This window comes from Alosa sapidissima, chromosome 14 (assembly GCF_018492685.1).
Source record: "Alosa sapidissima isolate fAloSap1 chromosome 14, fAloSap1.pri, whole genome shotgun sequence".
NCBI classification, from domain to species: Eukaryota; Metazoa; Chordata; class Actinopteri; order Clupeiformes; family Clupeidae; genus Alosa; species Alosa sapidissima.
The window spans coordinates 115425-135011 of NC_055970.1; the positions used below are offsets into that span (position 1 = coordinate 115425).

At 42.2% G+C, this 19587-nt stretch overlaps 33 non-coding genes across 33 annotated transcripts; all 33 read right to left on the reverse strand.

Moving 5' to 3' along the window:
• Positions 1-34: 34 nt before the first annotated feature.
• On the reverse strand, positions 35-107 carry trnav-aac. Its single transcript has one exon. It is a non-coding gene; the product is annotated as a tRNA-Val (tRNA).
• Positions 108-217: 110 nt separating this feature from the next.
• On the reverse strand, positions 218-290 carry trnav-cac. The gene has a single exon. It is a non-coding gene; the product is annotated as a tRNA-Val (tRNA).
• A 117-nt stretch (positions 291-407) lies between these two features.
• On the reverse strand, positions 408-480 carry trnav-uac. The gene has a single exon. It is a non-coding gene; the product is annotated as a tRNA-Val (tRNA).
• Positions 481-589: 109 nt separating this feature from the next.
• On the reverse strand, positions 590-662 carry trnav-aac. Its single transcript has one exon. It is a non-coding gene; the product is annotated as a tRNA-Val (tRNA).
• Positions 663-772: 110 nt separating this feature from the next.
• trnav-aac lies at positions 773-845 on the reverse strand. Its single transcript has one exon. It is a non-coding gene; the product is annotated as a tRNA-Val (tRNA).
• A 110-nt stretch (positions 846-955) lies between these two features.
• trnav-cac lies at positions 956-1028 on the reverse strand. The gene has a single exon. It is a non-coding gene; the product is annotated as a tRNA-Val (tRNA).
• Positions 1029-1145: 117 nt separating this feature from the next.
• trnav-uac lies at positions 1146-1218 on the reverse strand. Its single transcript has one exon. It is a non-coding gene; the product is annotated as a tRNA-Val (tRNA).
• Positions 1219-11812: 10594 nt separating this feature from the next.
• On the reverse strand, positions 11813-11885 carry trnav-cac. Its single transcript has one exon. It is a non-coding gene; the product is annotated as a tRNA-Val (tRNA).
• Positions 11886-11995: 110 nt separating this feature from the next.
• trnav-aac lies at positions 11996-12068 on the reverse strand. Its single transcript has one exon. It is a non-coding gene; the product is annotated as a tRNA-Val (tRNA).
• A 110-nt stretch (positions 12069-12178) lies between these two features.
• On the reverse strand, positions 12179-12251 carry trnav-cac. Its single transcript has one exon. It is a non-coding gene; the product is annotated as a tRNA-Val (tRNA).
• A 117-nt stretch (positions 12252-12368) lies between these two features.
• Positions 12369-12441, reverse strand: trnav-uac. Its single transcript has one exon. It is a non-coding gene; the product is annotated as a tRNA-Val (tRNA).
• Positions 12442-12550: 109 nt separating this feature from the next.
• Positions 12551-12623, reverse strand: trnav-aac. Its single transcript has one exon. It is a non-coding gene; the product is annotated as a tRNA-Val (tRNA).
• Positions 12624-12732: 109 nt separating this feature from the next.
• On the reverse strand, positions 12733-12804 carry trnav-cac. Its single transcript has one exon. It is a non-coding gene; the product is annotated as a tRNA-Val (tRNA).
• A 118-nt stretch (positions 12805-12922) lies between these two features.
• On the reverse strand, positions 12923-12995 carry trnav-uac. The gene has a single exon. It is a non-coding gene; the product is annotated as a tRNA-Val (tRNA).
• Positions 12996-13104: 109 nt separating this feature from the next.
• trnav-aac lies at positions 13105-13177 on the reverse strand. Its single transcript has one exon. It is a non-coding gene; the product is annotated as a tRNA-Val (tRNA).
• Positions 13178-13287: 110 nt separating this feature from the next.
• Positions 13288-13360, reverse strand: trnav-cac. Its single transcript has one exon. It is a non-coding gene; the product is annotated as a tRNA-Val (tRNA).
• A 110-nt stretch (positions 13361-13470) lies between these two features.
• On the reverse strand, positions 13471-13543 carry trnav-cac. Its single transcript has one exon. It is a non-coding gene; the product is annotated as a tRNA-Val (tRNA).
• A 117-nt stretch (positions 13544-13660) lies between these two features.
• On the reverse strand, positions 13661-13733 carry trnav-uac. The gene has a single exon. It is a non-coding gene; the product is annotated as a tRNA-Val (tRNA).
• Positions 13734-13842: 109 nt separating this feature from the next.
• On the reverse strand, positions 13843-13915 carry trnav-aac. The gene has a single exon. It is a non-coding gene; the product is annotated as a tRNA-Val (tRNA).
• A 109-nt stretch (positions 13916-14024) lies between these two features.
• Positions 14025-14096, reverse strand: trnav-cac. The gene has a single exon. It is a non-coding gene; the product is annotated as a tRNA-Val (tRNA).
• A 118-nt stretch (positions 14097-14214) lies between these two features.
• Positions 14215-14287, reverse strand: trnav-uac. Its single transcript has one exon. It is a non-coding gene; the product is annotated as a tRNA-Val (tRNA).
• Positions 14288-14396: 109 nt separating this feature from the next.
• trnav-aac lies at positions 14397-14469 on the reverse strand. Its single transcript has one exon. It is a non-coding gene; the product is annotated as a tRNA-Val (tRNA).
• Positions 14470-14578: 109 nt separating this feature from the next.
• On the reverse strand, positions 14579-14650 carry trnav-cac. Its single transcript has one exon. It is a non-coding gene; the product is annotated as a tRNA-Val (tRNA).
• Positions 14651-14768: 118 nt separating this feature from the next.
• On the reverse strand, positions 14769-14841 carry trnav-uac. The gene has a single exon. It is a non-coding gene; the product is annotated as a tRNA-Val (tRNA).
• Positions 14842-14950: 109 nt separating this feature from the next.
• trnav-aac lies at positions 14951-15023 on the reverse strand. The gene has a single exon. It is a non-coding gene; the product is annotated as a tRNA-Val (tRNA).
• A 110-nt stretch (positions 15024-15133) lies between these two features.
• Positions 15134-15206, reverse strand: trnav-cac. Its single transcript has one exon. It is a non-coding gene; the product is annotated as a tRNA-Val (tRNA).
• A 110-nt stretch (positions 15207-15316) lies between these two features.
• On the reverse strand, positions 15317-15389 carry trnav-cac. The gene has a single exon. It is a non-coding gene; the product is annotated as a tRNA-Val (tRNA).
• Positions 15390-15499: 110 nt separating this feature from the next.
• trnav-cac lies at positions 15500-15572 on the reverse strand. The gene has a single exon. It is a non-coding gene; the product is annotated as a tRNA-Val (tRNA).
• Positions 15573-15689: 117 nt separating this feature from the next.
• trnav-uac lies at positions 15690-15762 on the reverse strand. The gene has a single exon. It is a non-coding gene; the product is annotated as a tRNA-Val (tRNA).
• A 109-nt stretch (positions 15763-15871) lies between these two features.
• On the reverse strand, positions 15872-15944 carry trnav-aac. The gene has a single exon. It is a non-coding gene; the product is annotated as a tRNA-Val (tRNA).
• Positions 15945-16237: 293 nt separating this feature from the next.
• trnav-cac lies at positions 16238-16310 on the reverse strand. Its single transcript has one exon. It is a non-coding gene; the product is annotated as a tRNA-Val (tRNA).
• A 110-nt stretch (positions 16311-16420) lies between these two features.
• trnav-aac lies at positions 16421-16493 on the reverse strand. Its single transcript has one exon. It is a non-coding gene; the product is annotated as a tRNA-Val (tRNA).
• Positions 16494-16603: 110 nt separating this feature from the next.
• Positions 16604-16676, reverse strand: trnav-cac. The gene has a single exon. It is a non-coding gene; the product is annotated as a tRNA-Val (tRNA).
• Positions 16677-19587: the final 2911 nt, after the last annotated feature.

Consider the following 19587-nt stretch of genomic DNA (forward strand, 5'->3'; position numbering starts at 1 on the left):
TCAGATCAATGTAAGATCCTTCCAAATAAGAATTTGTTTCCACCCAGTTTCGAACTGGGGACCTTTCGCGTGTTAGGCGAACGTGATAACCACTACAATATGGAAACATCCTGATGGAAGAAGTCACCTCCATGACTTTTGGCAAGTCAAATTCTAGTAGAAGACATTTTGAGATGGAGTACTTCAGATAAATGCAAGATCCTTCCAAATAAGAATTTGTTTCCACCCAGTTTCGAACTGGGGACCTTTCGCGTGTGAGGCGAACGTGATAACCACTACACTATGGAAACTCGTGGAAAGTTTTCTGTTTGACATGGTAACACAGGAAGTTCAATTAAAGAATACTTCATTAGTAGAGTGAAGCTTTACTTTGGCCAAGGAAACCAACAGTCGCCCCCATAAGAATTTGTTTCCACCCAGTTTCGAACTGGGGACCTTTCGCGTGTAAAGCGAACGTGATAACCACTACACTATGGAAACATCCTGACAAAAAGGTCACCTCGATTACTTTTCACAAGTCAAACTCTAGTTGAATAAATCATAAGATAGAAATATAAAGCTCAATGCAAGATCCTTCCAAATAAGAAGCTGTTTCCACCCAGTTTCGAACTGGGGACCTTTCGCGTGTTAGGCGAACGTGATAACCACTACACTATGGAAACATCCTGAAGGAAGAAGTCACCTCCATGACTTTTGGCAAGTCAAATTCTAGTAGAAGACATCTTGAGATAAAGTACTTCAAATCAATGAAAAATCCCTCCAAATAAGAATTTGTTTCCACCCAGTTTCGAACTGGGGACCTTTCGCGTGTTAGGCGAACGTGATAACCACTACACTATGGTAACATCCTGAAGGAAGAAGTCACCTCCATGACTTTTGGCAAGTCAAATTCTAGTAGAAGACATCTTGAGATAAAGTACTTCAGATCAATGAAAGATCCCTCCAAATAAGAATTTGTTTCCACCCAGTTTCGAACTGGGGACCTTTCGCGTGTGAGGCGAACTTGATAACCACTACACTATGGAAATTCATGGAAAGTTTTCTGTTTGACATGGTAACACAGGAAGTTCAATTAAAGAATACTTTATTAGTAGAGTGAAGCTGTACTTTGGCCAAGGAAACAAACAGTCGCACCAATAGGAATTTGTTTCCACCCAGTTTTGAACTGGGGACCTTTCGCGTGTAAAGCGAACGTGATAACCACAACACTATGGAAACATCCTGACAAAAAGTTCACCTCGATTACTTTTCACAAGTCAAATTCTAGTTGAAGACATCATAAGATAGAAATATTAAGCTCAATGCAAGATCCTTCCAAATAAGAAGCTGTTTCCACCCAGTTTCGAACTGGGGACCTTTCGCGCGGGAGCCGTGGATAGTTAAGCTTAACTTTCTTAACTTTTCCCATTCATTCTCTATGGTAGTTCTTAACACTACGGATGTAATATACTTTTGGCCACCGGTGGATATTGTGGCGCTGTTGGGCGGTTTGTTTAGAGACGCGCTTCGCCTGGAAAAAGTTTATTCTGAGAAAACGGTGGAGACGACAGGTCAAGCTACTCGCTACTCGGATTTTATTCAGTATTCATTTATCTAAGGTAAGATATGTTGTGTGGGGTAAATTTACAGCAACGGGATAAAGGTACCACCATATCGCCAGTTTTTTTCATAGCAGTTAGCTCTTTAATAGTAATATTTTTGATCGCTGCTAATTCGTTTGATTGATGATGGAGCCAACCGGCTTTTCCCTCTCAGACATGTTTGGTCTAATTACGTGCTAATTAATGAATGAAGCTATATATATTTTTTGATAATGTGCCGGATTTATATGGTTTTACGTGATTTTATTTCGTCAGCGCCTTACTGACACTATTTTGTACCATCGATTGGCTAGGCTAGCACCGCTCGGTTGCCAAGCGATACAAGTAGGGGCTGTGGTTAAACTACATACTGTATGATGAATAAAAACGATGGTTTTATATGTTAATGAGCACAGTTTTCATATCATTACGTCAAATGAACTTGTCAGCCCGTATCTGACGATACATATTGATATAATACCAACGTTAGCATCGCTAGCGTAGTAGTATTGTTGACGACTGACGCTGGCGTAGCAGCAGCTAGCTGCTAAGTTAACCATGGCGTAACTTAACGTAACGCTGGTGTTTTGTTGGCTTGTGGTAAAATAACGCACTGAAGAGTGAAATTACATTCTCGTTTTATATATTCGCGTGTCTAGTCATCATTTTATAACGTTAAAAGTGGTGTCAGTCGGTTTATTCCAAAGTAGTGTTAACCAGGTAGTAGCGTTGACGTCACGCCAGGTACTTTTTACCTCAGCATCGTTCTACTGGTAGACGGACGCTAACGTTTATGCCCTATAAGTCCACAATGAATAAATATGATCGTGTTTTACTTGTATGTGAATGGTGTGACGTTAAATAATCGATACTCAGCATGTATACGTATATAATCTAGTTGTTTGCAGGTTATCTATAGGCTTGGGGTAGGCTATTGTCTGTCTGACGAACCTATACACTGAGGAAAGACTACTAAGCTATTAATACCATCTCAACATGGGCTGACCTATCTATTTATATTTATTGCCTATCATATGATACATTTATCCTGCCCCCACACCCTTTTGCTCTCTCCTTGTTCATACCTATAGACAAACACACAGAGTACTTTTCCATTTCTCCCACTCCTCTCACCTATCACCCCCGTTCTTGTACACACACACACACACACACACACACTGCTGCCTCCCCCCTTCCCTCCCCTTGCAGTTCTCACACACACACACACACACACTTGGGCCTGCACATGTGCCCTCTTCCTAGGCTCAGAGTAGATAAAGATCAAAGAGGTGTTGAAAAACTATTGATCTTTTGAACTGTGAAGTTCACAGGTCAGCAAAGCTGTACAGCAACAACAATTGTATCAGGCCAATTCTCTTTGAGCTAGGTTGTCAAATGTGATGCAGTAAATATCTAAAATAAGTTTTGATTTCACCATCATTATTTGTTTGTTAGTTTGTTTTACAGCCAGCAGGATGAAGGTCAAATTGATATTTCCAGGCAAGGTCAAGGTGACCTTTAGGAGAGGACCAACAGGCTATCTGCGGCAAGATCCATCAGAGGAAGCCAAGAGGCTGAAGGACAATCCTGACCTCCAGGACAAGTCTGCACCTCAGAGGGAAGAAAAGGTGAAAGACAATGCCCGTTCCATTGTCTTCATGAGAGGAGGAGATGTGTCTGACAGACAGGAGGTGCTCGGGGAGTATATTCTACAATTTGGGAAATATAAAGGAAAGTCATTCCGGTGGCTACTGGAAAATGACGTAGGCTACATTGTGTACCTGATCAAGAAGGTTGAGGAGGAGGAGAGAGCTGGACAGTTCAGAGCAGATGATCCCAAGAAGGATAGCCTACTGTCATTCCTCGAGTATAGCAGAAGCTTCAAAGAGATAGAAGACCTTCTGAAGTATCTTGCTGAAAGATCTGTGGCACCACCAGCACTGAATGATGCTGACAACCTGGTTGGTTTTGGCAATCATGCTAAGAAGACTTGGGGGGATATTTGGAGGAACAGAGCTGATGGGTACGCTGCGTTCATCCTCCGGAAAGAGTGTGTGCCAGGCAGCAAAATGGATCGGCTGAAGCATTACCTCGCTCAGAAAGAGAGAGAGCTTCAGAGTGGTCCTGAGGAACCTGCTTCCTCAGGCCTTGTATCATCCGCCTGTCATCATCCAGGTTTGTTGACAATGCAGTTGAGTATTCAGTCAAATTAAAATCTGTAAATGTGTAACCTCACATCTTTGCTTTTGTGCTGTTTCACAGAAATGGATGATGATGAAGAGTTGGAGAGAATGATGATGTCTATATCCCCATCCAAACTCCAGGGCCAGCTGAGTAAGAAAATCACGCACGCATGCGCACACACACACACACACACACACACAATGGATGACTATATTTATAATTGAGACCTTTGCTTTTGCTTTTTTTTCTGTTGAAGTGGAGGAAGGTGAAGAGTTGCAGAGGATGATGATGCCAGAGGCACCACTTCCAGACCCACTGAGTGAGACCCACATACATGCTCTCTCTCACACACACACACACACACACACACACACACACACACACACACAGACCTCTGTTAAACTGTGGTTTTATTCAGTGTTATGTAAAATGATAAATGCTTGGGATGTTACACTGTTTCTGCACTGTGCACAGGTTCACAAGTTGCTGGAGTCCCTGTGGCCAATGGTCTTACTGCACACTGGAGATGATTCTGACATCAATCTTATCTACTCCACACTGCCTTGAGTTTACTAGGCCAACGTCAGGCCTGTTATAATGCCCATGAATTGCAAATAGTAGAGGTTTTGTATGCCACTCCGCCTGTTTAAGCAGTAAATGCTTGGAAAGTTAAACTGTCTTTACTCTACTTTCAGGTTCAGAAGTTGTTGGAGTCCCGGTGGTCAAAGGTTTTACTCCTACTGCATTATAGTGATGATCCTGACATGAATCAGGATTATCTGTTCTACATTGATTTGTTGGTTAGGCCACGTTCTGGTCTGTTCTAATGCTTATGTTCAATTGTTCTACTAACATTGAAGGCATTTATAACTCATCGTTGAGGGTAAGTACAGTTGAGTTCTTGTTTTGCATGTTATTTTGTTGCTATACCTTAAGGGTTTGGTATTTAAATGGTCTACAGCATAAAGAACTACACTTCCAAATTGCATAGTGTATATAGTGTATACATTGGTATAGTAAATATTTATTTATTTTTGGACTAGAATTACATTCAATTTGATACATGAAGCTGTAGATTACCCATGCAGTGTAGATGCATCAAAATACCACACCCTAACATATGTTTTATGGGTTTACATGCGTTTATGGTGATACTTGTTGACACATTTACTAAGGGACAATGATTAAGGGGATTAGACTGACATATGTTTTCTGTGTTAGGGAGGCTGAAACCAACAGCAACGCTCTCAAAACCAGACCGGCCTGATAGTGGCCTTACATCTCCACGGCCAGGTTGGCATATGCGCACGTACACCTGCTAACTTAACTCTACTTGACAGACATGCCTGTTTCTGATCAGTGATTTTCCACCAGTTCCAGTGAGGGCTCCATTGCCAGTGCCTCCCGAGCTGCTTGCCTTGGGGTTATCTTCAAGCAAGACCACATCACCTTTGAGACCAGTGCGTCCTCCCAGAGCAGCCTCTGCAGCCACTGGTCAGTCTTTGGTTCTCCTACAACCACTACACACACACACACACACACACACACACACTGTAGTAGCACTCTACGTTCTTTAACATTTCTGTGTTTGTTTAACACACTGCACTCTCTCAGACATTCAGTGTCAATTATTTACTTTGTATTCTGTTTTTTTTTTTCACTCTTTAACTGTCTCTGTCCCCTTTTCTCCCTCTCCCCCCACTCCTCACCATCATTCCAGCTGTCTCTACTGCATCTGCAGCACCCCGTGCTGTCTGTACTGCATCTGCAGCACCCCATGCTGTCTGTACTGCATCTGCAGCACCCCGTGCTGTCTCTACTGCATCTGCAGCACCCCATGCTGTCTGTACTGCATCTGCAGCACCCCATGCTGTCTGTACTGCATCTGCAGCACCCCGTGCTGTCTCTACTGCATCTGCAGCACCCCATGCTGTCTGTACTGCATCTGCAGCACCCCATGCTGTCTGTACTGCATCTGCAGCACCCCATGCTGTCTCTGCTCCGTCTGCAGCACCCCGTGAAGCAGACTCTTCATGGTACCCCTCGGCTCAGTTGGAGGCCTCTGCTGATCCACCACTCCCGAGTTATGACCAGGATGTGAGCAGATGGAATTGCTCTCACCAGCAGAGAATGTGGATGAAAACTGAGATGGAAGCCTTGGGCATGTGGCCAGGCTCTCGACCAGTGAGACATCCAATGAACATGCTCTCCTTATGGCGTTACCCACCTCAGCCTGAGCTTGTTGATGCTGTTTTTGACCTGCCATCACCTAAGTATTTCCAGCTTCACCCTTTCTTCATATGGAAGCCGGAGCACACCATCATGGAAAGAGTGAAGAGCACCTACACCCTGCCATGCCTGTACAGCTGTCCGAATCCCCATGTGGTGTCATCTGGAGTTGGACGACCACGTGTCATCATAGGCACAAGTGGCCAGTACTACATACTGGCCTCTCGGCTCAGTTGCAGAGCCTGTAAGAGGTACTGGTTTGCTGACAAGCCGCAGTGGATGGACCTGCTGCCGAGTCGCTTCAGCAACATCTTGCCAGCTTTTCTAACACACAAAAAGGCCATATGTAAGACTGTGTTGGATGAGCTGCGCCGCTCTGGAAAGTCTCCAAACGACATGGCCAATCAGCTGAATGAGGCTCTCCATCTCCGCTATGAGCGTGCGCATTTGGCTTACCTGTCCACTGTTAAGAACGTCCTGGATGGAGACAGTGGAGTATATGGACAGCGAACCATCACTGGGGCAGTGAGAACAACAACAACTCCTGCTCCCTTTGGTGCGTATGGTGATGCGGATGGCTGGTATGGAGTGACAGTTTCAGCCCACTACCTGGTTGACTGTCTCATCCAGGAGTACCACAGGCAGGAAGACACCCTCACTCTGCTGCTGCAAGGCACTTTTGGACAGGCCTTAAGGGCTGACCACACCCGTAAGGTGGCCCGAAAGGTGGTGCTGGCATCAGGCACTATGTCCTCCTATGCTATCATGAACGAGAACTGGATGATCTTGTCATGGGTGATGCTGCAGTCAGAGAGTGACAAATCCCTGGAACCCATGTACGAGGGGCTGTCCTGCCGTTACATTTCGGCAGGGCTTCCCAAAGCGAAGTACCAGTGGGTTGACAGGTAAGAGCCAACAGCCACATTTGCCTTTCCAGTTATTTCTGTTTGTTTAGTGACCCTAAATAAAGTAAATCAACTGCATGCATGTATTATATAACTTACCTATGTGTGTGAACAGGGATTGCTGTGCGGCCTTCAGGGTTCCAAACTCCGGGCCCCAGGAGCACCTTCTCTGGGACTCTTGGAAGACCACAGAGGCTGTCGTGACTCAGGCAACCTCTGGGCACCTCCCCAACACCTGTGCCTCCCGCAGCAAGTATAACAGCAGCATGAATATCAAGCTGGACTTGTTTCATTGCATGCGACGTTTCTCTAGAGAGTGTGTGTCAGAGCACCATCCACTGCACAGCTCTTTTTGCAAGTTCCTCTCAGCAGCTTTTAGTGTTGTGGACCAGACCGACCTGCAGAGACTGACGCAGGCCTACGTCTTTTGTGGGATAGTGCCTGCTAGTCCAACAAAGCAGCACATCAGGGAACACTGTCGCACCAGGGTCCCACCCCCAAAAGAGCTGCTGGAGAGAGTGGAGAGCGTCCTGCACAGGTTCCATTCAGAATGTGATCCTGATGGAGTGCCGCTGTTTAAGCCGTCAATGCTGAAGGTGTGGAGGATTCAGCGGGTCCACATCCTCAGAGGTTGCCTGAGTGACCCCGAGGTTAAAGAGGGAATCCTTTACAGGCATGGTGGAACAGTGCAGCTGAACCATGTCAAGGGAGAGGGGGCAGCTCTACCCCTGTGGATCCCTGTGAGAGGCACCTCTCAGCAGGAGGGGTTTCATTTTCACCAGGCAAAATGGGTCACCGGCACTCAGGTCTCCACAGAACTCTTTCAGGCGCAGGGCATGACTGGCGTGGCTCGCTGGAATTTCCAGCGCCTTGTGGACCTGAAGCTGCCAGATGTGAAGCTGCCTGCAGTTTTTGATCCGGTTCTGATCATGGAGCTGAATAAGCTCTCTGAGGCACTGACAGGCCAGGCAAAGTATCCTGTTTTACGTGTCTCGCACACAGACACAGGAGAAAGGTTTGGTCTGCAGTATGTGGAACCTGGCTGTCGCCCTGTCCCGCTGGACTGGGACAAGCACAAGTCCCAGAGGGTTCCTGTTGCAGGAGAGGGAGAGCATCACTCAGATGCCATCACTCAGATGTCTGCTCTCTGTGAGATTTTCACAGATGATGCTCCTGAGGAGATGTTCCAGGGTGATCGCTTTGGTGTGGCTTCTCTTGACTCACTTGCTGTGAGTCAACCTGCACAGCCAGTCAAAGTGGAAGGTAATTTAGTTCAATTTTTTATCTCTTAAAATAACTGACTTTATATATGAATGCTACATTTATTTCATGAAGAACAATGTGAAAATCATTGGCTGTTTCTCTCTCTCTCTGTCTCTCTCCCCCTTTCCTTCAGTTGTCCCAGTGACTCCGCCATTGCCCCGGTCTGCCTCTCCACGTGCTGCACGCACAGGTCCCATCAAGGCAGGTGGTCTACTTTTTGTTCTTGACCATTCTCGCTGGACACAGCCAATGAAGGATGCCATTGATGGCCTTCTGGCAAAGCACCACGGCCAGAAAGACCTGCTCACCAAGGTGGACTTTGAGTATGCAGGCCTTGTACAGGCTGCCTCCAGGGATCCTAACAGCCTGTTACACCCCACCACCAAACAGCATCTCTCACGGTACGTGAAGCACCTGGCCAAGCTGACTAACACCAGTTCGTGCCTTAACATCAGCCCAGAGAAGCTCCTGGAGACCCAGCAACTTTGGCATCACCTCACAGAGGGGAGTGAAACTGTGGCTGTTCCAGTGGTAACCCTCCCACCTGCACCGGTGAATTTGCCCAGTAGTAAGGCCCAGGAGCCCCCTCTAACCAAGGGGGAGATAGAACAAATGGTGAAGGAGCTTGTGCAGAAGCAACAACAGCATCAGCAGCCTGTGCCAAAGAGGACGAGGAACTGTCTTGCGTGTGGTCAACCAAAGTCCCGTTATCTTGGTGATGGCTCCTCCGTTCATTTTTTCTACCAGTCAGGGGAGGTGAAGTACTTCTACTGTTCTACAAAGGTGCACCAGACCTATGCAGAGGAAGGCCTCACCAACCCTCGGATGCCGTTTCTGGACTTTGCAGAGACGCCTTTTTTTAAGCGTGAACTAGAGGCTGCAAAGCAGCGTTCTGCTGAATCCAGGCGGGTCATTGAGGAGCGGGGAAAGCGGAAGGCCTTGGAGCAGCATCCGACTGGTCGGCTTTGCAGGTTCTGCCACAAGCCACTCAAGCAGGGTCCAGACAGTCCACACCTACATACTGGGTTCCCTGGTGTGGCAGGGAAATACGTATATTGTCCTGCCAGAGTCTTTTCCCTCTATCAAGCAGAGGGGATGACTCAAGAGATGACTTGGGATGAATTCTGTCAATCATCCTTTTACGAAGCTGAAAAGGAGAGATGGGCTGCAGAGAAGGGAAAGTGATTGCTCACAGTTCACCTCAGTTTCGAATGTATATATTGTATTATACAGACACACACACACACACACACACACACACACACACACACACATAGACGCACAGATACATACACACACGCTGTGTTCTTTTGTTCATTCAATGTAGTTTGTATTATTGTCAAGGGGCAATGTTTCCAGTTGTATTGTTATTTATACGGATAAACATCCCTGTTCTGACTCCTATTACACCATCTTGAAACACACACACACACACACACACACTCACTCACGCACTCATAGACGCACTCATAGACGCACAGATACACACACACACACACACACACACACTCATAGACGCACAGATACAGACACACACGCTGTGTTCTTTTGTTCATTCAATGTAGTTTGTATTATTGTCAAGGGGCAATGTTTCCAGTTGTATTGTTATTTATACGGATAAACATCCCTGTTCTGACTCCTATTACACCATCTTGAAACACACACACACACACACACACACACACTCACTCACGCACTCATAGACGCACAGATACACACACACACTCATAGACGCACAGATACAGACACACACGCTGTTTTCTTTTGTTCATTCAATCTAGTTTGTATTATTGTAAAGGGGCAATGTTTCCAGTTGTATTGTTATTTATACAGATAAACACCATCTTGAAACACACACACGCACTATTTTCACTTTTTTTTGGTTAAATGACAACATATCTGCTTAATCTTATTTATGCACCTCGATTTTTACACTAATCTTTGTATAATTTTTCCACAACATAATAATTTTGATTTTTTTTCTTTAAGAATCTGGGTCTTTAACAGCAGACCCTCAGGGGCATGTGGTGATCTTTAGTCCTCAGCTCTGGTTCCTGGGGGTGTTGCAGGTACACCTGGAGGAGCTGAACACGCAGCGCTAGGTGGACCTGGGACCCACCAGGGTCAACCAGAGTTGGGAATGGGTAGGCCCAGCCTCTCCTTGCCTATAATAATTATAATAATAATAATAATAATAATATGATATGATCTTATAAGATACTATATAATATGATAATAATAATAATAGTAATAATATACTAGTAATATATGATATGATAGTAATAATTATATTAATAATGTAATAGTAATATAATGTATGTGATATATGATATGATAATACAATAATAATAATAACAATAATAAAATTATTAATAATATAATCGTAATATAATATATTATATGATATAATATGTGTGTATATATATATATATATATATATATATATATATATATATATATATTACACCAGCCGCTCCTCTCTCTCTCTCTCTCTCTCCCCTCTTTTGTAGGCTATGTATAGTTTATATTGTGTATATATTTTGTTATACTTGTTTGTTTACTGGTTTGTTTATTTATTTACTTAGTTTATTGGTTATCCCGCCTGATGCCTCCTTGCCTGTGCCTGTTAAGGTGTCCACGACCGTGGCAGTCTTGACAGGGACAACAAGGAGGCGGACAGCCTCCTCCCCCCCCTCCCACTACTCTATCCCATCCATAATGTCTATTTATTTACAAATGTGCATAGCCATATTCTATTGTTCTACTGCACATATATGTTTATATGGTTCATACTTTAGGTTATTGGTTATTTATGCTTTCCAGAGGCTGGATTTTTTTGTTGTTTGTTTGTGAATAATAATGTGTTCATTAAAAGTTGATTTTACTGAAACCCGAAAAGCCCATACTGTTATTTTTTCACAAGCACAGCCTACATCCTAATTCTACCATGACCTATATAACACGTTGCATAAGTATACATTAAAAAAAACCTGTTTCATTTTAGAAAAAGAAAGTATAGTTTTTCTTATTTATTGTGGAGTGCTACCAGCACCCCATAACTAATGTACATGATTATTCATAAATAAAGTTTATTTATTGTTAAATTCTGCCTGTGACTTTTACATTGAAATGATCACACACTCCTGTCAACAAGAGAAAATATACTATTAAACACTGTCTCAATCATGGAGAAAGGAAGGATGACATTATAATATACATTATAAGACTTTATTTTATAATATAATGCAAATCAGCAATCAGGTCTTTTAGAATTGTTCACATTTTAAAAGGTATTTAAAGAGTTTTTACAACATTTACACTCATTTCTACATTTCTACATACTCATTTCTACATATTCGTCATATATTTTTAATGCTTCTGTCGGGATTCGAACCTGCGATTTCGGTGTAAAATTGACACAGATAATGATATGCGCACGTCAGATTAAGGCTTCAATTTGATTGGCTGTTTCTCCGTTACACCTATACGCGGCTGGCCTTCGCGTGTTAGGCGAACGTGATAACCACTACACTATGGAAACATCTTGAAGGAAGAAGTCACCTCCATGACTTTTGGCAAGTCAAATTCTAGTAGAAGACATCTTGAGATAAAGTACTTCAGATCAATGAAAGATCCCTCCAAATAAGAATTTGTTTCCACCCAGTTTTGAGCTGAGGACCTTTCGCGTGTGAGGCGAACGTGATAACCACTACACTATGGAAACATCCTGATGAAAGTAGTCACCTCCATAACTTTTACCAAGTCAAATTCAAGTAGAAGACATTTTGAGATGGAGTACTTCAGATCAATGTAAGATCCTTCCAAATAAGAATTTGTTTCCACCCAGTTTCGAACTGGGGACCTTTCGCGTGTTAGGCGAACGTGATAACCACTACAATATGGAAACATCCTGATGGAAGAAGTCACCTCCATGACTTTTGGCAAGTCAAATTCTAGTAGAAGACATTTTGAGATGGAGTACTTCAGATAAATGCAAGATCCTTCCAAATAAGAATTTGTTTCCACCCAGTTTCGAACTGGGGACCTTTCGCGTGTGAGGCGAACGTGATAACCACTACACTATGGAAACTCGTGGAAAGTTTTCTGTTTGACATGGTAACACAGGAAGTTCAATTAAAGAATACTTCATTGGTAGAGTGAAGCTTTACTTTGGCCAAGGAAACCAACAGTCGCCCCCATAAGAATTTGTTTCCACCCAGTTTCGAACTGGGGACCTTTCGCGTGTAAAGCGAACGTGATAACCACTACACTATGGAAACATTCTGACAAAAAGGTCACCTCGATTACTTTTGACAAGTCAAACTCTAGTTGAAGACATCATAAGATAGAAATATAAAGCTCAATGCAAGATCCTTCCAAATAAGAATTTGTTTCCACCCAGTTTCGAACTGGGGACCTTTCGCGTGTTAGGCGAACGTGATAACCACTACACTATGGTAACATCCTGAAGGAAGAAGTCACCTCCATGACTTTTGGCAAGTCAAATTCTAGTAGAAGACATCTTGAGATAAAGTACTTCAGATCAATGAAAGATCCCTCCAAATAAGAATTTGTTCCACCCAGTTTCGAACTGGGGACCTTTCGCGTGTGAGGCGAACGTGATAACCACTACACTATGGAAACTCATGGAAAGTTTTCTGTTTGACATGGTAACACAGGAAGTTCAATTAAAGAATACTTTATTAGTAGAGTGAAGCTGTACTTTGGCCAAGGAAACAAACAGTCGCCCCAATAGGAATTTGTTTCCACCCAGTTTCGAACTGGGGACCTTTCGCGTGTAAAGCGAACGTGATAACCACTACACTATGGAAACATCCTGATAAAAAGGTCACCTCGATTACTTTTCACAAGTCAAACTCTAGTTGAAGACATCATAAGATAGAAATATAAAGCTCAATGCAAGATCCTTCCAAATAAGAAGCTATTTCCACCCAGTTTCGAACTGGGGACCTTTCGCATGTTAGGCGAACGTGATAACCACTACACTATGGAAACATCTTGAAGGAAGAAGTCACCTCCATGACTTTTGGCAAGTCAAATTCTAGTAGAAGACATCTTGAGATAAAGTACTTCAGATCAATGAAAGATCCCTCCAAATAAGAATTTGTTTCTACCCAGTTTCGAACTGAGGACCTTTCGCGTGTGAGGCGAACGTGATAACCACTACACTATGGAAACATCCTGATGAAAGTAGTCACCTCCATAACTTTTACCAAGTCAAATTCAAGTAGAAGACATTTTGAGATGGAGTACTTCAGATAAATGCAAGATCCTTCCAAATAAGAATTTGTTTCCACCCAGTTTCGAACTGGGGACCTTTCGCGTGTGAGGCGAACGTGATAACCACTACACTATGGAAACTCGTGGAAAGTTTTCTGTTTGACATGGTAACACAGGAAGTTCAATTAAAGAATACTTCATTAGTAGAGTGAAGCTTTACTTTGGCCAAGGAAACCAACAGTCGCCCACATAAGAATTTGTTTCCACCCAGTTTCGAACTGGGGACCTTTCGCGTGTAAAGCGAACGTGATAACCACTACACTATGGAAACATTCTGACAAAAAGGTCACCTCGATTACTTTTGACAAGTCAAACTCTAGTTGAAGACATCATAAGATAGAAATATAAAGCTCAATGCAAGATCCTTCCAAATAAGAATTTGTTTCCACCCAGTTTCGAACTGGGGACCTTTCGCGTGTTAGGCGAACGTGATAACCACTACACTATGGTAACATCCTGAAGGAAGAAGTCACCTCCATGACTTTTGGCAAGTCAAATTCTAGTAGAAGACATCTTGAGATAAAGTACTTCAGATCAATGAAAGATCCCTCCAAATAAGAATTTGTTCCACCCAGTTTCGAACTGGGGACCTTTCGCGTGTGAGGCGAACGTGATAACCACTACACTATGGAAACTCATGGAAAGTTTTCTGTTTGACATGGTAACACAGGAAGTTCAATTAAAGAATACTTTATTAGTAGAGTGAAGCTGTACTTTGGCCAAGGAAACAAACAGTCGCCCCAATAGGAATTTGTTTCCACCCAGTTTCGAACTGGGGACCTTTCGCGTGTAAAGCGAACGTGATAACCACTACACTATGGAAACATCCTGACAAAAAGGTCACCTCGATTACTTTTGACAAGTCAAACTCTAGTTGAAGACATCATAAGATAGAAATATAAAGCTCAATGCAAGATCCTTCCAAATAAGAATTTGTTTCCACCCAGTTTCGAACTGGGGACCTTTCGCGTGTTAGGCGAACGTGATAACCACTACACTATGGTAACATCCTGAAGGAAGAAGTCACCTCCATGACTTTTGGCAAGTCAAATTCTAGTAGAAGACATCTTGAGATAAAGTACTTCAGATCAATGAAAGATCCCTCCAAATAAGAATTTGTTCCACCCAGTTTCGAACTGGGGACCTTTCGCGTGTGAGGCGAACGTGATAACCACTACACTATGGAAACTCATGGAAAGTTTTCTGTTTGACATGGTAACACAGGAAGTTCAATTAAAGAATACTTTATTAGTAGAGTGAAGCTGTACTTTGGCCAAGGAAACAAACAGTCGCCCCAATAGGAATTTGTTTCCACCCAGTTTCGAACTGGGGACCTTTCGCGTGTAAAGCGAACGTGATAACCACTACACTATGGAAACATCCTGATAAAAAGGTCACCTCGATTACTTTTCACAAGTCAAACTCTAGTTGAAGACATCATAAGATAGAAATATAAAGCTCAATGCAAGATCCTTCCAAATAAGAAGCTGTTTCCACCCAGTTTCGAACTGGGGACCTTTCGCGTGTTAGGCGAACGTGATAACCACTACACTATGGAAACATCTTGAAGGAAGAAGTCACCTCCATGACTTTTGGCAAGTCAAATTCTAGTAGAAGACATCTTGAGATAAAGTACTTCAGATCAATGAAAGATCCCTCCAAATAAGAATTTGTTTCCACCCAGTTTCGAACTGAGGACCTTTCGCGTGTGAGACGAACGTGATAACCACTACACTATGGAAACATCCTGATGAAAGTAGTCACCTCCATAACTTTTACCAAGTCAAATTCAAGTAGAAGACATTTTGAGATGGAGTACTTCAGATAAATGCAAGATCCTTCCAAATAAGAATTTGTTTCCACCCAGTTTCGAACTGGGGACCTTTCGCGTGTGAGGCGAACGTGATAACCACTACACTATGGAAACATCCTGATGAAAGTAGTCACCTCCATAACTTTTACCAAGTCAAATTCAAGTAGAAGACATTTTGAGATGGAGTACTTCAGATAAATGCAAGATCCTTCCAAATAAGAATTTGTTTCCACCCAGTTTCGAACTGGGGACCTTTCGCGTGTGAGGCGAACGTGATAACCACTACACTATGGAAACTTGTGGAAAGTTTTCTGTTTGACATGGTAACACAGGAAGTTCAATTAAAGAATACTTGAATAGTAGAGTGAAGCTTTACTTTGGCCAAGGAAACCAACAGTCTCCCCCATAAGAATTTGTTTCCACCCAGTTTCGAACTGGGGACCTTTTGCTTGTAAAGCGAACGTGATAACCACTACACTATGGAAACATTCTGACAAAAAGGTCACCTCGATTACTTTTGACAAGTCAAACTCTAGTTGAAGACATCATAAGATAGAAATATAAAGCTCAATGCAAGATCCTTCCAAATAAGAATTTGTTTCCACCCAGTTTCGAACTGGGGACCTTTCGCGTGTTAGGCGAACGTGATAACCACTACACTATGGAAACATCCTGAAGGAAGAAGTCACCTCCATGACTTTTGGCAAGTCAAATTCTAGTAGAAGACATCTTGAGATAAAGTACTTCAGATCAATGAAAGATCCCTCCAAATAAGAATTTGTTTCCACCCAGTTTCGAACTGAGGACCTTTCGTGTGTGAGGCGAACGTGACAACCACTACACTATGGAATCATCCTGATGAAAGTAGTCACCTCCATAACTTTTACCAAGTCAAATTCTAGTAGAAGACATTTTGAGATGGAGTACTTCAGATAAATGCAAGATCCTTCCAAATAAGAATTTGTTTCCACCCAGTTTCGAACTGGGGACCTTTCGCGTGTGAGGCGAACGTGATAACCACTACACTATGGAAACATCCTGATGAAAGTAGTCACCTCCATAACTTTTGCCAAGTCAAATTCTAGTAGAAGACATTTTGAGATGGAGTACTTCAGATAAATGCAAGATCCTTCCAAATAAGAATTTGTTTCCACCCAGTTTCTAACTGGGGACCTTTTGCGTGTTAGGCGAACGTGATAACCACTACACTATGGAAACATCCTGAAGGAAGAAGTCACCTCCATGACTTTTGGCAAGTCAAATTCTAGTAGAAGACATCGTGAGACACAGTACTTCAGATCAATGAAAGATCCCTCCAAATAAGAATTTGTTTACACCCAGTTTCAAACTGGGGACCTTTCGCGTGTGAGGCGAACGTGATAACCACTACACTATGGAAACATCCTGATGAAAGTAGTCACCTCCATAACTTTTGCCAAGTCAAATTCTAGTAGAAGACATTTTGAGATGGAGTACTTCAGATCAATGTAAGATCCTTCCAAATAAGATTTTGTTTCCACCCAGTTTCGAACTGGGGACCTTTCGCGTGTAAAGCGAACGTGATAACCGGGATCTTAAATATGGAGAGTGCTTCTGACACTTACATTTTGTGGTCATCCTTGTTTAGTGCTGGCACGTGTCGATTGTGCATATTATAATCAATCACAGCCAGCAGGGTCCTGCTCTTGTACACAAATGTGTCAACAAGTTAGATTCTACCCCACAAGCCACAATAGGGAACGTTCAAGTAAGCGTTAGCACATATACAAACCTATTAATGTTAGCTAACATGCTAAGCATTGAAAATGAATGCGTTAGCAATAGCCACTGCTTTTTTTTGAGCTGACAAGTGTTAAAAATGCGTGGAAATGCGTGGAAATGCGTTAAAAACGTAATCAGCCAAATTGACTCACTTCTTAAGACCCTTGGTATGGTGTTACAATGATGTGGAGTCGAAATGTAAATTGTTAGTATGGTTTTAATGTGTAAACAGACCAACCGCGATTTTGCAATGAAGTGAATTGGAGTCATTTTAGGTACAACTTTCACAAGGTCTGTAGTTCTGTCAAAATGTATCTTATCTTTGAACAGACTACATGATTATCTTCCTTAGACTTTGTAGATGTAGTTACTACAATTTGGAGGCAAAATTCTAAGTGTAAATATGGTTTTAATGTGTAAACAGAACAACTGCAATTTTGCGAGCTAGAAAAAAGGAAGTGAATGAATGAATAGTTACTGCTTTTCTGAGGGCTGGCGTTCTCATAAAATCGACGTAATCTTTGAAAAGACTACCTGGTTATCTTCCTTAGACTTCGTAGATGCAGTTACTACAATTTGGAGTCGAAATTCGAAGTGCAAATATGGTTTAAATGTGTAAACAAGATGCCTGATGTTTAACCCGTTTAATCCCAACGGTCACAATTGTGACCGTACAAAAAAATCTTGCTCTTGTGCCTTTAAAACTGTTACTGGATGAATTATCAATACATTTCTCCCAATAATAGAAACCTGAAAGGGTCTCAGTTAAATATGTGCAGTGCCAAATGTGTAGTGTAATTTGTCATATGACCAGAGCTGCTTATGTTTTGGTTGCACCCTGACCAGAAAATGTCCACCCAAAAGCTCCCAAACTAAAGCTTAGAAAAGTATGTTTATGTAAACATAGGACAGATTTTAGGTACACATCATCTTTAAGGTGTCTAGTATGGAGGGATGAAATTGAAATATATGAACTTTGTTCAGCGTTCTCATAGCATGAGTGAACCTGATGATGGTCACAATTGTGACCGTTGGGAAACAACATTTTCCGTCCGATTTTAGGGATTTTCACACATTTCATTGTACAATCATCTAATTTCCACTAAATTCCATTCAGAGATGATATGGGGACATTGTCCCAGGTCTGTTCTTTACTTTTAAATTTGTATCACATGGCATTTCTCAACATGGCCTCTGAAATTCTCTATTATATTCTAAGTGTGCCAATTTTTACATAGAAAATCCATTATACCACACTATTATACATAGCTATTGTAATAGCTGATTTTCTATGCTGTTCTTTATTTTAATTTCACTTTAAGTCACTTCCTGCACATATCAGATATAACTGACTGCCCAGATTTTACAATCACACCTCAAAAACAGTAAATCATTATACTTATTGACTATTATATTACATATGTCACATATAAACAAGGTGGTGGGGGTATAATCAACTTGCCAGTCAGCCTGTTGAAGGCATATTGGCTGAATTTATGCATAGACTTGCAGTAGACATGAACAACCTTACCAGAAAATGTATTCCCCACCCCTTTTCCCAACAATACCCCCTCCACTTATGTACAGTAAAGGGCCTCTGCCACAGGCAAAGCTTCATGTGATCAAAAATAAAGATCAAGTGTCTCAAAAATCTGCTCTCACACTATTGTATGTCCAAATTACAGAATGTTTCCTATTATGCATTTAGAACCTTAATTTAGTGGTAAAATTAATTAAATTTAGCAATATAGTGGATATCACACCCCTCTGAAACTATATTAGGCCAATAACTGAGGTCAGAGCAGGCTCCTATGCTCCTCAGTTTTATATGTAATAGGATTATGGACAGGGGTCCTGTGTTCCTCAGGTCAAGCATTGTATGTTTCCAGGGTCCTCCAGCTTTATAAAGCACATAATAGGTACCCGAATGAGCATAGATCCCAGGATACATACTGTAGGACACTGGGAATATAGGGCCTTATGAAGATGGCAAGTTACTTAGTTGCACGCTGTGATGAAAATATGTTTAACAGCACTTACCAAAACACACCTCTCCACTTGTGTGTTTGATGCAAGACAGGCTCATATGGTAATGCTGTTGTATGCATTTTCAGTGGTAAAATGAATCAAATTTAGCAATATAGTGGACATCACACCCCTCTAACACTAGATTAGGCCAATAACTGAGGTCAGAGCAGGCTCCTATGCTCCTCAGGTTTATATGTGATAGAGAATTGCAGAGGCAATGTTGAGTATTGTATTGTGATACAAAATTAAAAGTAAAGAACAGACCTGGGACAATGTCCCCTTATCATCTCTGACTGGAATTTATTGAAAATTAGATGATTGCACAATGAAATGTGTGAAAATCCCTAAAATCGGACTATGTTGTTTCCCAACCGTCACAATTGTGACCAAGCATAAAACACTTCTTTTCACCCACTTTTTCAGGAAAATTTGAAAAAATAGTAATTGATTACTTCAAAGGGTTACTCAAGACACATGATTTTGATATATTCAAGTCTGGGAAAAATTTGGGATTAAACGGGTT